This window comes from Carcharodon carcharias, chromosome 22 (assembly GCF_017639515.1).
Source record: "Carcharodon carcharias isolate sCarCar2 chromosome 22, sCarCar2.pri, whole genome shotgun sequence".
Taxonomy (NCBI): Eukaryota; Metazoa; Chordata; class Chondrichthyes; order Lamniformes; family Lamnidae; genus Carcharodon; species Carcharodon carcharias.
The window spans coordinates 27,451,880-27,468,350 of NC_054488.1; positions in this window are offsets into that span (position 1 = coordinate 27,451,880).

A 16,471-nucleotide genomic window follows, 5' to 3' on the forward strand; every position below is an offset into this window, starting at 1 on the left:
GAAATAGGGAAACCATAGTGAGCTGCTGGAGACAATGTGGGCTATATGGAAACCGTAGATAGCCACCGGATTCAGTGTGGACTATTGGGAAATTGTAGAGAGCCACTGGTCTCAGTCTGGATTGTGGGGAAAATGAAGAGAACCACTGGAGACAGTGAAGGCTATAGGGAAACCTTACAGAGCCAGTGGAGTCAGTGCCGAATATAGGGAAACCTTAGAGAACCACTGGAGTCACTGTGGACTATAGGGAAAATGCCGACAGAGAGTGGAGTCAGTGTGGAATATAGGGAATCCGTAGATATCCACTGGTGTAAGTGTGGTCTAGAAGAAAACCGTCAAGAGCTGCTGAAATCCGTGTGTTTTATGGAGAAAATGTAAGGAGCCATTGGATTCAGTGCGGGCTATAGGGAAACTGTAGGGAACTACTGGAGTCAGTGTGGGCTATTGGGAAATCGTTGGGAGCCACTGGAGTCCGTGCGGGCTACAGGGTAACAGTAGGGAACCACTGGAGTCAGTGTGGGCTTATGGGAAACCTTAGAAAGCAACTGGAGGCATTGCGGAATATAGGAAAAGCGTCGAGGCCCTCTGGAGTCATTGTGGGCATAGGGAAACCGTAGGGATCCACTGGAGACAGTGTGGACTATAGGGAAACCGTAGAGAGCCACAGGAGACAGTGTGGACAATAAGGAAACCGTAGAGAGCCACTGGAGATACAGTGGAATATAGAAATACATAGAGAGCCTCGGGAGTCATTGTGGACTACAGATATCTTGTAGAGAGCCAGTGCAGGCAGTGTGGACTATAGGGAAACCGTAGAGAGCCAATGGAGCCAGCGTGGACTACAGAGAAAATGAAGGCGGCCAATGGAGTCAGTGTGGACTGTAAGGAACCCTCAGAGAGCCAGTGGAGTGAGTGTTGCATATTGGGAATCCATTGAGAGCTGCAGGAGGCAGTGTGGGCTATACGGAACCCGTAGATAGCCACTGGAGTCAATCGCAAGCTCTACAGGAACCATAGGGATCCATTGGAGTCAGTGTGGGCTATAGAAAAACAATAGAGAGCCGCTGGATTCAGTGTGGGATATAGTGAATCTGTAGAGATTTTCTTGAGTCATTGTGTACTATAGCGAAATCATTAGGAGCCACAGGAGACAATGTGGACAATAAGGAAACCGTTGAGAGCCACTGGAGTTAGTGTGGACTATAGAAATACTTAGAGAGCCTCGGGAGTCATTGTGGACTACAGATAAACTGTAGAGAGCTAGTGGAGGCAGTATGGTATATACGGAAACCGTAGAGAGCCAATGGAGCCAGCGTGGACTACAGAGAAATGGATGGAAGCCAATGGAGTCAGTGTGGAGTATTTGGAAACCGCAGAGAGCCACTGGATTCAATGTGGACTGTAGGGAACCTTAGAGATCCAAAGGAGGCAGTGAGGTATATAGGGAAACGGTAGAGAGCTGCTGGAGACACTGTGCGTTATATGTAAACCGTAGATAGCCATTGGAGTCAGTGTTGACTATGGGAAAAATGTAGAGAGCCACTTGAGTCAGTGTGGGATATAGGGAAACGGTATAGATTTTCTGGAGTCAGAGTGGGCTATAGGGAAATTGTAGAGAGCCATTGGAGTCAGTGTGGACTGTAGGGAATCCTTAGAGAGCCAGTGGAGTCAGTGTTGGATATATGGAAACCATAGAGAACTGCTGGAGACTGTGTTGGCTGTAGGAAATCCATAGATAGCCACTGGAGTCAATCGCAAGCTATAGAGGAATCGTAGGGAGCCATTGGAGTCAGCGCCGGCTATAGAAGAAGGGTAGAGAGCCACTGGAGTCAGTGTGGGATATAGAAAAACTGTAGGGAGCCTCGGGAGTCATTGTGCACGATACATAAACCATAGAGAGCCAGTGGAGGCACTGTGGACTATAGGGAAACGATAGAGAGCCGTTATTGCTGGAGTGGAATATAGGGAAGTCGTAGAGAGCTACTGGAGTCAGTCTGAGATATAGGGAAACTGTGGAGAGTCTCTGGTGTGAATGTGGGCTATAGGGAATTTGTAGAGAGCTACTGTAGTCAGTGTGGACTGTAGGGAAATCTCAGAGAGCCAATGGAGTCAGTGTGGGAAATAGGGAAACCATAGTCAGCTGCTGGAGACAGTGTGGGCTATATGGAAACCGTAGATAGCCACCGGAATCAGTGTGGACTATTTGTAAACTGTAGAGAGCCACTGGAGTCAGTCTGGATTCTGGGGAAAATGAACAAAACCACGGGAGACAGTGAGGGCTATAGGGAAACCTTAGAGAGCCACTGGAGACAGGGCGGAATATAGGGAAAACTTAGCGAACCACTGGAGTCACTGTGGACTATAGAGAAAATGCAGAGAGCCAGTGGAGTCAAAGTGGGATATAGGGAATCCTTAGATAGCCACTGGAGTAACTGTGGTCTAGAAAAAGTCCGTCAAGAGCTGCTGAAATCCGTGTGTTATATAGAGAAAATGTAAGGAGCCTCTGGATTTAGTGCGGGCTATAGGGAAACCGTAGGGAAACCCTGGAGTCAGTGTGGGCTATTAGGACATCGTCGGGAGCCACTGGAGTCTGTGCAGGCTACAGGGAAAAAATAGGCAACCACTGGAGTCAGAGTGGGCTTATGGGAAACCTTAGAAAGAAACTGGAGGCAGTGCGGAATATAGGAAAAGCGTCGATGCCCTCTGGAGTCATTGTGGGCATAGTGAAACCGTAGGGATCCACTGGAGGCAGTGTGGACTATAGAGAAAACGTAGAGAGCCACAGGAGACAGTGTGGACAGTAAGGAAACCATAGAGAGCCAGTGGAGTGAGTGTGGACTATAGAAATACATAGAGAGCCTCGGGAGTCATTGTGGACTACAGATAAACTGTAGAGAGCCAGTGGAGGCAGTGTGGACTATAGGGAAACTGTCGATTGCCAATGGAGCCAGCGTGGACTACAGAGAAAACGAAGGCGGCCAATGGAGTCAGTGTGGACTATAGGGAAACTGTAGAGAGCCACCAGATTCAGTGTGGACTGTACGGAAACCTCAGAGAACCAATGGAGGCAGTGAGGGATATAGGAAAACCGTAGAGAGCTGCTGGAGACAGTGTGGATTATATGGAAACCGTAGAGAGCCACTGGAGTCATTGTGATCTATCGGAAAACTGTAGAAAGCTGCTGGAGTCAGTGTGGACTATTGGGAACCCGTAGTGAGCCACTGGAGTAAGTGTTGACTATGGGATAAATGTAGAGAGCCACTTGAGTCAGTGTGGGATATAGGGAAACTGTAGAGATTTTCTCTAGCCAATGTGGGCTATAGGGAAATTGTATAGTGCCATTGGAGTCAGTGTGGACTGTAGGGAATCCTCAGAGAGCCAGTGGAGTCAGTGTTGAATATAGGGAAACCATAGAGAGCTGCTGGAGACAGTGTGGGCTACAGGGAATCCGTAGAAAGCCACTGGAGTCAATCGCAAGCTGTAGAGGAATCGTAGGGAGCCATTGGAGTCAGTGTGGGCTATAGAAAAACAGTAGAGACCCGCTGGAGTCAGTGTGGGATATAGTGAATCTGTAGAGATTTTCTGAAGTCAGTGTTGGCTATAGGGATACCGTAGAGAGGCATTGGAATCGGTCTGGACTGTAGGGAATCCTCAGAGAGCCAGTAGAGTCACTGTTGGATATAGGGAATCCATAGAGATCTGCCGGAGAAAGTGTGGGCTATAGGGAGTCCGTAGATAGCCAAAGGAGTCAATCGCAAGCTATAGAGGAACCGTCGGGAGCCATTGGAGTCAGTGTGGGCTATAGAAATATAGTAAGGATCCTTGGGATTCATTGTGGACTATAGATAAACCGTAGAGAGCCAGTGGAGGCAGTGTAGACTATAGGGAAACCGCAGAGAGCCACTGGTGTTATTGTGGAATATAGTGAAACCGTCAAGAGCTACTGGAGTCAGTGTGGGATATAGAGAAACCGTGGAGAGTCTCTGGAGTGAATTTGGGCTATTGGGAATTTGTAGAGAGCTACTGTAGTCAGTGTGGACTGTAGGGAAATCTCAGAGAGCCAATGGTTTCAGTGTGGGATATAGGGAAACCATAGTGACCTGCTGGAGACAGTGTGGGCTATATGGAAAACGTAGATAGCCACCGGTTTCAGTGGGTACTATTGGGAAACTGTAGAGAGCCACTGGAGTCAGTGTGGATTCTGGGGAAAATGAAGAGAACCACTGGAGTCAGTGTGGGCCATTGGGAAATCGTCATGAGCCACCGGATTCAGTGTGGACTGTAGGGAGACCTTAGAGATCCAATGGAGGCAGTGAGAGATGGAGACTGGAGTCAGTATTGGCTATAGGGATACCGTAGGGAGGCATTTGAGTCGGTATGGACTGTAGGGAATCCTCCGAGAGCCAGTAGAGTCAGTGTTGGATATAGGGAATCCATAGAGTGCTGCCAGAGACAGTGTGGGCTATAGGGATTCCGTAGATAGCCACTTGAGTTAATGTGGAATATAGAAATACATAGAGAGCCTCGGGAGTCATTGTGGACTACAGATCAATTGTAGAGAGCCAGTGGAGGCAGTGTGGACTATACGGAAACCTTAGAGAGCCAATGGAGCCAGCGTGGACTGCAGAGAAAAGGAAGGCAGCCAATGGAGTCAGTGTGGACTGCAGGGAAAACTTAGAGATCCAATGGAGGCAGTGAGGTATATAGGGAAACGGTAGAGAGCTGCTGGAGACAGTGTGGGTTATATATAAACCGCAGTGAGCCATTGGAGTCAGTGTTGACTATGGGAAAATTGTAGAGAGACACTTGAGTCAGTGTGGGATATATGGAAACTGTAGAGATTTTCTGGAGTCAGTGCGGGCTATCGGGAAATTGTAGAGAGCCATTGGAGTCAGTGTGGACTGTAGGGTATCCTTAGAGAGACAGTGGAGTCAGTGTTGGACATATGGAAACCATGGAGAGCTGCTGGAGACTGTGTGGGCTATAGGGAATCCGTAGATAGCCACTGGAGTCAATCGCAAGCTATAGAGGAACTGTAGGGAGCCATTGGACTCAGTGTCGCCTATAGAAAAACAGTAGAGAGCCGCTGGAGTCAGTGTGGGATATAGTGAGTCTGTAGAGATTTTCTGGAGTCAGTGTGGGCTATAGGGAAACCGTCGAGAGCGATTGGAGTCCATGGGGACTGTAGGGAATCCTCAGAGAGCCAGTAGAGTCAGTGTTGGATATAGGGAATCCATAGAGAGCTGCCGGAGACAGTGTGGGCTATAGGGTATCCGTAGAGAGCCACTGGAGACAATCACAAGCTATAGAGGAACCGTCGGGAGCCATTGGAGACAGTGTGGGTTATAGAAAAACAGTAGGTAGCCTCGGGAGTCATTGTGGACGATAGATAAACCGTAGAGAGCCTGTGGAGGCAGCGTGGACTTTAGGGAAACCGTAGAGAGCCTCTTGTGCTAGTGTCGAATATAGGGAAGTCGTAGAGAGCTACTGGAGACAGTGTGGGATATAGGGAAACCGTGGAGAATCTCTGGAGTGAATGTGGACTATAGGGAATTTGTAGAGAGCTACTGTAGTCATTGTGGACTGTAGGGAAATCTCAGAGAGCCAATGGAGTCAGTGTGGGAAATAGGGAAACCATAGTGAGCTGCTGGAGAAATTGTGGGCTATATGGAAACCGTAGATAGCCACCACATACAGTGTGGACTATTTGTAATCTGTAGAGAGCCACTGGAGTCAGTGTGGATTCTGTGGAAAATGAAGAGAACCACTGGAGACAGTGAGGGCAATAGAGAATCAGTGTGGGATATAGGGAAACCATTGTGAGCTGCTGGAGACAGTGTGGGCTATATGGAAACCGTAGATAGCCACCGGACTTTTTGTGGACTATTGGGAAACTGTAGAGAGCCACTGGTCTCAGTCTGTATTGTGGGGAAAATGAAGACAACCACTGTAGACCGTGAGGGCTATAGGGAAACCTTAGAGAGCCAGTGGAGTCAGTGCGGAATATAGGGAAACCTTAGAGAACCACTGGAGTCCCTGTGGACTACAGGGAAAATGCAGTCAGACAGTGGAGTCAGTGTGGGATATAGGGAATCCGTAGATAGCCACTGGAGTAATTGTGGTCCAGAAGAAAACCGTCAAGAGCTGCAGAAATCCGTGTGTTGTATAGAGAAAACGTAAGGAGCAACTGGATTCAGTGTGGGCTATAGGGAAACCGAAGGGAAGTACTGGAGTCAGTGTGGGCTATTGGGAAATCGTTGGGAGACACTGGCGTCCGTGCGGGCTACAGGGAAACAGTAGGGAACCACTGGAGTCAGTGTGGGCTTATGGGACACGTTAGAAAGCAACTGGAGGCATTGCAGAATATAGGAAAAGCGTCGAGGACCTCTGGAGTCATTGTGGGTATAGGGAAATCGTAGGGATCCGCTGGAGGCAGTATGGACTATAGGGAAACCGTCGAGAGCCACAGGAGACAGTGTGGACAATAAGGAAACCATAGAGAGCCACTGGAGATACTGTGGAATATAGAAATACATAGAGAGCCTCGGGAGTCATTTTGGACTACAGATAAACTGTAGAGAGACAGTGGAGGCAGTGTGGACTATAGGGAAACCGTAGAGAGGCAATGGAGCGAGCGTGGACTACAGAGAAAACGGAGGCAGCCAATGGAGTCAGTGTGGACTAGAGGGAAACCGTAGAGAGCCACCGGATTCAGTGTGGACCAAAGGGAAACCTTACAGAACTAATGGAGGCAGGGAGGGATATAGGAAAACCATAGAGAGCTGCTGGAGACAGTGCGGGTTATATGGAAACCGTAGATAGCCATTGGAGTCATTGTTGTCTTTCGGAAAACTGTAGAGAACTGCTGGAGTCAGTGTGGACTGTAGGGAACCCTTGGTGAACCACCGGGGTCAGTGTTGAGTATGGGAAAAATGTAGAGAGCCACTCGAGTCAGTGTGTGATATAGGGAAACTGTAGAGATTTTCTGGAGTCAGTGTGGGCTATAGGGAAATTGTAGATAGCCATTGGAGTCATTGTGGACTGTAGGGAATCCTCAGAGAGCCAGTGGAGTCAGTGATGGATATAGGGAAACCATAGAGAACGGCTGGAGACAGTGTGGGTTACAGGGAATCTGTAGATAGCCAATGGAGACAATCGCAAGCTATAGAGGAACCACAGGGAGGCATTGGCGTCAGTGTGTGCTATAGAAAAATAGTAGAGAGCCGCTGGTGTCAGTGTGGGATATAGTGAATCTGTAGCGATTATCTGGAGTCAGTGTTGGCTACAGGGAAACCGTTGAGAGGCATTGGAGTCGGTCTGGACTGCAGGGAATCCTCAGAGAGCCAGTGGAGTCTGTGTTGGATATAGGGAATCCATAGAGAGCTGCCGGAGACAGTGTGGGCTATAGGGAATCCGTAGATAGCCACTGGAGTCAATTGCAAGCTATAGAGGAAACGTCGGGAGCCATTGGAGTCAGTGTGGGTTATAGAAAAACAGTAGGGAGCCTCGGGAGTCATTCTTTAGAGAGCCAATAGAGGCAGTCTAGACTATAGGGAAACCGTAGAGAGCTACTGGTGTTAGTGTGGAATTAAGGGAAACTGTCGAGAGCTACTGGAGTCAGTGTGGGATATAGGGAAACCGTGGATAGTCTCTGGAGTGAATGTGGGCTATTGGGAATTTGTAGAGAGCTACTGTAGTCAGTGTGGACTGTAAGGAAATCTCAGAGAGCCAATGGAGTCAATGTGGGATTTAGGGAAACCATAGGGACCTGCTGGAGACAGTGTGGGCTATATGGAAAACGTAGATAGTCACCGGATTCAGTGTGGACTATTGGGAAACTGTAGAGAGCCACTGGAGTCACTCTGGATTCTGGGGAAAATGAAGAGAACCACTGGAGACCGTGATGGCTATAGGGAAACCTAAGGGACCCACTGGAGTCAGTGTGGGCCCTTGGGAAATCGTCAGGAGCCACCGGATTCAGCGTGGACTGTAGGGAAACCTTAGTGATCCAATGGGGGCAGTGAGAGATATAGGGAATCTGTCGAGAGCTGCTGGAGACAGTGTGGGTTATATGGAAACCGTAGATAGCCATTGGAGTCCGTGTGGTCTATTGGAAAACAGTAGGGAGCTGCTGGAGTCAGTGTGGACTATAGGGAAACCGTAGTGAGCCAATGGAGTCAGTGTTGACTATAGGAAAATTTTAGAGAGCCACTTGAGTCAGTGTGGGATATAGGGAAACTGTAGAGAGCCATTGGAGTCAGTGTGAACTGTAGGGAATCCTCTGAGAGTTGGTGGAGGAAGTGTTGGATATAGGGAAACCATAGAGAGCTGCTGGAGGCAATTTGGGCTATACTGAATCTGTAGATAGCCACTGGAGTCAATTGCAAGTTATAGAGGAACCATAGGGAGCCATTGGAGTCAGTGTGGGCTATAGAAAAACAATAGAGAGCCGCTGGATTCAGTGTGGGATGTACTGAATCTGTAGAGATTTTCTTGAGTCTTTGTGGACTATAGGGAAATCATAGAGATCCACAGGAGACAATGTGGACAATAAGGAAACCGTAGCGAGCCACTGGAGTGAATGTGGACTATAGAAATATATAGAGAGCATCGGGAGTCATTGTGGACTACAGATAAACGGTAGAGTGCCAGTGGAGGCAGTGTGGACTATACGGAAACCGTAGAGAGCCAATGGAGAGCGTGGACTACAGAGAAAAGGAAGGCAGCCAATGGAGTCAGTGTGGACTATTTGGAAACCGTAGAGAGCCACTGGATTCAGTGTGGACTGTAGGGAAAACATAGAGATCCAATGGAGGCAGTGAGGTATATAGGGAAACGGTAGAGAGCTGCTGGAGACAGTGTGGGTTATATGAAAACTGTAGATAGCCATTGGAGTCAGTTTGGTCGATCGGAAATCTGTAGAGAGCTGCTGGAGTCAGTGTGGAGTATACGGAAACCATAGTGAGCCACTGGAGTCGGTGTTGACTATGGGAAAAATGTAGAGAGCCACTTGAGTCAGTGTGGGCTATAGGGAAATTGTAGAGAGCCATTGGAGTCAGTGTGGACTGTAGGGAATACTCAGAGAGCCAGTGGATTCAGTGTTGGACATATGGAAACCATAGACGGCTGCTGGAGACTGTGTGGGCTATAGGGAATCCGTAGATAGCCACTGGAGTCAATCGCAAGCTATAGAGGAACCGTCGGGAGCCATTGGAGACAGTGTGGGCTATGGAAAAACAGTAGAGAGCCGCTGGAGTAAGTGTGGGATATAGTGAATCTGTAGAGATTTTCTGGAGTCAGTGTGGGCTATAGGGAAACCGTAGAGAGCCTTGGAGTCGGTGTGAACTGTAGGGAATCCTCAGAGAGCCAGTAGAGTCAGTGTTGGATATAGGGAATCCATAGAGAGCTGCCGGAGACAGTGTGGGCTATAGGCAATCCGTAGAGAGCCACTGGAGACAATCGCAAGCTATAGAGGAACCGTCGGGAGCCATTGGAGTCAGTGTGGGCTATAGAAATACAGTAGGGAGCCTCGGGAGTCATTGTGGACTATAGATAAACCGTAGAGAGCCAGCGGAGGCAGTGTAGACTATAGGGAAACCGTAGAGAGCCACTGGTGTTAGTGTGGAATAAAGGGAAACTGTCGAGAGCTATTGGAGTCAGTGTGGGTTATAGGGAAACCGCGGAGAGTCTCGGGAGTGAATGTGGGCTGTTGGGAATTTGTAGTGAGCTACTGTAGTCATTGTGGACTGTAGGGAAATCTCAGAGAGCCAATGAAGTCAACGTGGGATATAGGGAAACCATAGTGACCTGCTGGAGACAGTGCGGGTTATATGGAAACCGTAGATAGCCATTGGAGTCATTGTTGTCTTTCGGAAAACTGTAGAGAACTGCTGGAGTCAGTGTGGACTGTAGGGAATCCTCAGAGAGCCAGTGGATTCAGTGTTGGACATATGGAAACCATAGACGGCTGCTGGAGACTGTGTGGGCTACAGGGAATCTGTAGATAGCCAATGAAGTCAGTCGCAAGCTATTGAGGAACCATAGGGAGGCATTGGAGTCAGTGTGTGCTATAGAAAAATAGTAGAGAGCCGCTGGTGTCAGTGTGGGACATAGTGAATCTGTAGCGATTTTCTGGAGTCAGTGTTGGCTACAGGGAAACCGTTGAGAGGCATTGGAGTCGGTCTGGACTGCAGGGAATCCTCAGAGAGCCAGTGGAGTCTGTGTTGGATATAGGGAATCCATAGAGAGCTGCCGGAGACAGTGTGGGCAATAGGGAATCCGTAGATAGCCACTGGAGTCAATTGCAAGCTATAGAGGAACCGTCGGGAGTCACTGGAGTCAGTGTGGGCTATAGAAAAACAGTAGGGAGCCTCGGGAGTCATTGTGGACTATAGATAAACTTTAGAGAGCCAGTGGAGGCAGTCTAGACTATAGGGAAACGGTAGAGAGCTACTGGTGTTAGTGTGGAATTAAGGGAAACTGTCGAGAGCTACTGGAGTCAGTGTGGGATATAGGGAAACCGTGGAGAGTCTCTGGAGTGAATGTGGGCTATTGGGAATTTGTAGAGAGCTACTGTAGTCAGTGTGGACTGTAGGGAAATCTCAGAGAGCCAATGGAGTCAATGTGGGATTTAGGGAAACCATAGTGACCTGCTGGAGACAGTGTGGGCTATATGGAAAACGTAGATAGTCACCGGATTCAATGTGGACTATTGGGAAACTGTTGAGAGCCACTGGAGTCACTCTGGATTCTGGGGAAAATGAAGAGAACCACTGGAGACCGTGATGGCTATAGGGAAACCTTAGGGACCCACTGGAGTCAGTGTGGGCCCTTGGGAAATCGTCGGGAGCCACCGGATTCAGTGTGGACTGTAGGGAAACCTTAGTGATCCAATGGGGGCAGTGAGAGATATAGGGAATCTGTCGAGAGCTGCTGGAGACAGTGTGGGTTATATGGAAACCGTAGATAGCCATTGGAGTCCGTGTGGTCTATCGGAAAACCGTAGGGAGCTGCTGGAGTCAGTGTGGACTATAGGGAAACCGTAGTGAGCCACTGGAGTCAGTGTTGACTATAGGAAAATTTTAGAGAGCCACTTGAGTCAGTGTGGGATATAGGGAAACTGTAGAGAGCCATTGGAGTCAGTGTGAACTGTAGGGAATCCTCTGAGAGTTGGTGGAGGAAGTGTTGGATATTGGGAAACCATAGAGAGCTGCTGGAGGCAGTTTGGGCTATACTGAATCTGTAGATAGCCACTGGAGTCAATTGCAAGCTATAGAGGAACCATAGGGAGCCATTGGAGTCAGTGTGGGCTATAGAAAAACAATAGAGAGCCGCTGGATTCAGTGTGGCATGTACTGAATCTGTAGAGATTTTCTTGAGACTTTGTGGCCTATAGGGAAATCATAGAGAGCCACAGGAGACAATGTGGACAATAAGGAAACCGTAGCGAACCACTGGAGTTAATGTGGACTATAGAAATATATAGAGAGCATCGGGAGTCATTGTGGACTACAGATAAACGGTAGGGAGCCAGTGGAGGCAGTGTGGACTATACGGAAACCGTAGAGAGCCAATGGAGAGCGTGGACTACAGAGAAAAGGAAGGCAGCCAATGGAGTCAGTGTGGACTATTTGGAAACCGTAGAGAGCAACTGGAGTCAGTTTGGACTGTAGGGAAAACTTTGAGATCCAATGGGGGCAGTGAGGTATATAGGGAAACGGTAGAGAGCTGCTGGAGACAGTGTGGGTTATATGTAAACTGTAGATAGCCATTGGAGTCAGTTTGGTCGATCGGAAATCTGTAGAGAGCTGCTGGAGTCAGTGTGGAGTATACGGAAACCATAGTGAGCCACTGGAGTCGGTGTTGACTATGGGAAAAATGTAGAGAGCCACTTGAGTCAGTGTGGGCTATAGGGAAATTGTAGAGAGCCATTGGAGTCAGTGTGGACTGTAGGGAATCCTCAGAGAGCCAGTGGAGTCAGTGTTGGACATATGGAAACCATAGACGGCTGCTGGAGACTGTGTGGGCTATAGGGAATCCGTAGATAGCCACTGGAGTCAATCGCAAGCTATAGAGGAACCGTCGGGAGCCATTGGAGACAGTGTGGGCTATGGAAAAACAGTAGAGAGCCGCTGGAGTAAGTGTGGGATATAGTGAATCTGTAGAGATTTTCTGGAGTCAGTGTGGGCTATAGGGAAACCGTAGAGAGCCATTGGAGTCGGTGTGGACTGTAGGGAATCCTCAGAGAGCCAGTAGAGTCAGTGTTGGATATAGGGAATCCATAGAGAGCTGCCGGAGACAGTGTGGGCTGTAGGGAATCCGTAGAGAGCCACTGGAGACAATCGCGAGCTATAGAGGAACCGTCGGGAGCCATTGGAGTCAATGTGGGCTATAGAAAAACAATAGGGAGCCTCGGGAGTCATTGTGGACTATAGGGAAACCGTAGAGAGCCACTGGTGTTAGTGTGGAATAAAGGGAATCTGTCGAGAGCTATTGGAGTCAGTGTGGGTTATAGGGAAACCGTGGAGAGTCTCGGGAGTGAATGTGGGCTGTTGGGAATTTGTAGTGAGCTACTGTAGTCATTGTGGACTGTAGGGAAATCTCAGAGAGCCAATGGAGTCAATGTGGGATATAGGGAAACCATAGTGAACTGCTGGAGACAGTGTGGGCTATATGGAAAATGTAGATAGTCACCGGATTCAGTGTGGACTATTGGGAAATTGTAGAGAGCCACGGGAGTCACTCTGGATTCTGGGGAAAATGAAGAGAACCACTGGAGACAGTGAGGGCTATAGGGAAAACCTTGGGACCCACTGGAGTCAGTGTGGGCCATTGGGAAATCGTCGGGAGCCACCGGATTCAGTGTGGACTGTAGGTAAACCTTAGAGATCCAATGCAGGCACTGATAGATATAGGGAATCAGTCGAGAGCTGCTGGAGACAGTGTGGGTTATAAGGAAACCATAGATAGCCATTGGAGTCCGTGTGGTCTATCGGAAAAAAGTAGGGAGCTTCTGGATTCAGTGTGGACTATAGGGAAACCGTAGTAAGCCACTGGAGTCAGTGTTGATTATAGGAAAATTTTAGAGAGCCACTTGTGTAAGTGTGGGATATAGGGAAACTGTAGAGAGCCATTGGAGTCAGTGTGGACTGTAGGGAATCCTCTGAGAGTTGGTGGAGTCAGTGTTGGATATAGGGAAACCATAGAGAGCTGCTGGAGGCAGTGTGGGCTATACTGAATCCGTAGATAGCCACTGGAGTCAATCGCAAGCTATAGAGGAACCATAGGGAGCCATTGGAGTCAGTGTGGTCTATAGAAAAACAATAGAGAGCCGCTGGATTCAGTGTGGCATGTAGTGAGTCTGTAGAGATTTTCTTGAATCTTTGAGGACTATAGGGAAATCATAGAGAGCCACAGGATACAGTATGGAAAATAAGGAAACCGTAGAGAGCCACTGGATTTAGTCTGGAATATAGAAAAACATAGGGAGACTCGAAAGGCATTGTGGACTACAGATAAACTGTAGAGAGCCAGTGGAGGCAGCGTGGACTATAGGGAAACCGTAGAGAGCCGTTTGTGCTAGTGTGGAATATAGGGAAGTTGTAGAGAGCTACTGGAGACAGTGTGGGATATAGGGAAACCGTGGAGAATCTCTGGAGTGATTGTGGGCTATAGGGAATTTGTAGAGAGCTACTGTAGTCATTGTGGACTGTAGGGAAATTTCAGAGAGCCAATGGAGTCAGTGTGGGAAATAGGGAAACCATAGTGAGCTGCTGGAGACAGTGTGGGCTATTTGTAGTCTGTAGAGAGCCACTGGAGTCAGTGTGGATTCTGGGGAAAATGAAGAGAACCACTGGAGACAGTGAGGGCTATAGAGAGTCTGTGTGGGATATAGGGAAACCATAGTGAGCTGCTGGAGACAGTGTGGGCTATATGGAAACCGTAGATAGCCACCGGATTCAGTGTGGACTATTGGGAAACTGTAGAGAGCCACTGGTCTCAGTCTGGATTGTGGGGATAATGAAGAGAACCACTGGAGACAGTGAGGGCTATATCGAAAACTTAGCGAGCCACTGGAGACAGTGCAGAATATAGGGAAACCTTAGAGAACCACTGGAGTCACTGTGGACTATAGGGAAAATGCAGACAGACAGTGGAGTCAGTGTTGGACATAGGGAATCCGTAGATAGCCACTGGAGTAAGTGTGGTCTAGAAGAAAACCGTCAAGATCTGCTGAAATCCGTGTGTTGTATAGAGAAAATGTAAGGAGCCACTGGATTCATTGCGGGCTATAGGGAAACCGTAGGGAACTACTGGAGTCAGTGTGGGCTATTGGGAATTCGTCGGGAGCCACTGGAGTCCGTGCGGGCTACAGGGTAACAGTAGGGAACCATTGGAGTCAGGGTGGGCTTATGGGACACGTTAGAAAGCAACTGGAGGCATTGCGGAATATAGGAAAAGCGTCGAGGCCCTCTGGAGTCATTGTGGGCAAAGGGAAACCGTAGGGATCCACTGGAGGCAGTGTGGTCTATAGGGAAACCGTAGAGAGCCACAGGAGACAGTGTGGACAATAAGGAAACCGTAGAGAGCCACTGGAGACACTGTGGAATATAGAAATACATAGAGAGTCTCGGGAGTCATTGTTTACTACAGGTAAACTGTAGAGAGCCAGTGCAGGCAGTGTGGACTATAGGGAAACCGTAGAGAGGCAATGGAGCCAGCGTGGACAAAAGAGAAAACAGAGGCAGCAAATGGAGTCAGTGTGGACTATAGGGAAACCGTAGAGAGCCACCAGATTCAGTGTGGACTGTAGGGAAACCTTATAGTTAAACTGTAGAGAGCCAGTGGAGGCAGTGTGGCCTATCGGGAAACCGTGGAGAGTCTCTGCAGTGAGTGTGGGCTATAGGGAATTCTTAGAGAGCAACTGTAGTCAGTGTGGACTGAAGGGAAATCTCAGAGAGTCAATGGAGTCAATGTGGGATATAGGGAAACCATAGTGAGCTGCAAGAGACAGTGTGGGCTATATGGAAACCGTAGATAGCCTCCGGATTCATTGTGGACTATTGGGAAACTGTAGAGAGCCACTGGAGTCAATCTGGATTCTGGGGATAATGAAGAGAACCAGTGGAGACACTGAGGACTATAGGGATACCTTAGAGAGCCACTGGAGTCAATCGCAAGCTATAGAGGAACTGCAGGGAGCCATTGGAGACAGTGTGGGTATAGAAAAACAATAGAGAGCAGCTGGAGTCAGTGTGGGATATAGTGAATCTGTAGAGATTTTCTTGAGTCAGTGTGTACGATAGGGAAATCATAGAGAGCCACAGGAGACAGTGTGGACAATAAGGAAACCGTAGTGAGCCACTGGAGTTAGTGTGGACTATAGAAATACATAGGGAGCCTCGGGAGTCATTGTGGACTACAGATAAACTGTAGAGAGCCAGTGGAAGCAGAGTGGATGATACGGAAACCGTAGAGAGCCAATGGAGCCAGCGTGGACTACAGAGAAAATGAAGGCGGCCAATGGAGTCAGTGTGGACTATAGGGGACCTGTAGAGAGCCACTGGATTCAGTGTGGATTGTAGGGAAACATTCGAGATCCAATGGAGGCATTGAGGGATATAGGGAAACGGTAGAGAGCTGCTGGAGACAGTGTTGGTTATATGTAAACCGTAGATAGCCATTTGAGTCAGTGTGGTCTATCGGAAAACCGTAGAGAGCTGCTGGAGTCAGTGTGCTCTATACGTAAACTGTAGTGAGCCACTGGAGTCGGTGTTGACTATGGGAAATATGTAGAGAGCCACTTGAGTCAGTGTGGGATGTAGGGAAACTGTAGAGATTTTCTGGAGTCAGTGTGGGCTGTGGGGAAATTGTTGAGATCCATTGGAGTCAGTGTGGACTGTAGGGTATCCTTAGAGAGCCAGTGGAGTCAGTGTTGGATATATGGAAACCATAGAGAGCTGCTGGAGACAGTGTGGGCTATAGGGAATCCGTAGATAGACACTGGAGTCAATCGCAAGCTATAGAGGAACCATCAGGAGCCACTGGAGTCAGTGGGGGCTATGGAAAAACAGTAGAGTGCCGCTGCTTTCAGTGTGTGATATAGTGAATCTGTATGTATTTTCTGGAGTCCGTGTGGGCTATAGGGAAACCGTAGAGAGCCATTGAAGTCAATGTGGACTATAGGGAAGCTCTAGAGACCCGCTTGAGACAGTTTGCAATATAGGGAAAACGTAGAGAGCAAACTGGCGTCAGTGTGGGCTTTAGGGAAACCGTAGAGAGCCACTGGAGTCAGTGTTGGCTTTACGGAAACCATAGAGAGCCCTGGGGTCAGTGTGGGCTATAGGGAATCCAGAGAGAGACACTGGAGTCATTGTGGGCTATAGGGAAAATGTACAGAGGCCCGGTAGTCAGTGTGGGCTATAGGGAAACAGTAGAGAGCCATTGGATTCATTGTGGAAAATAGGAAAAC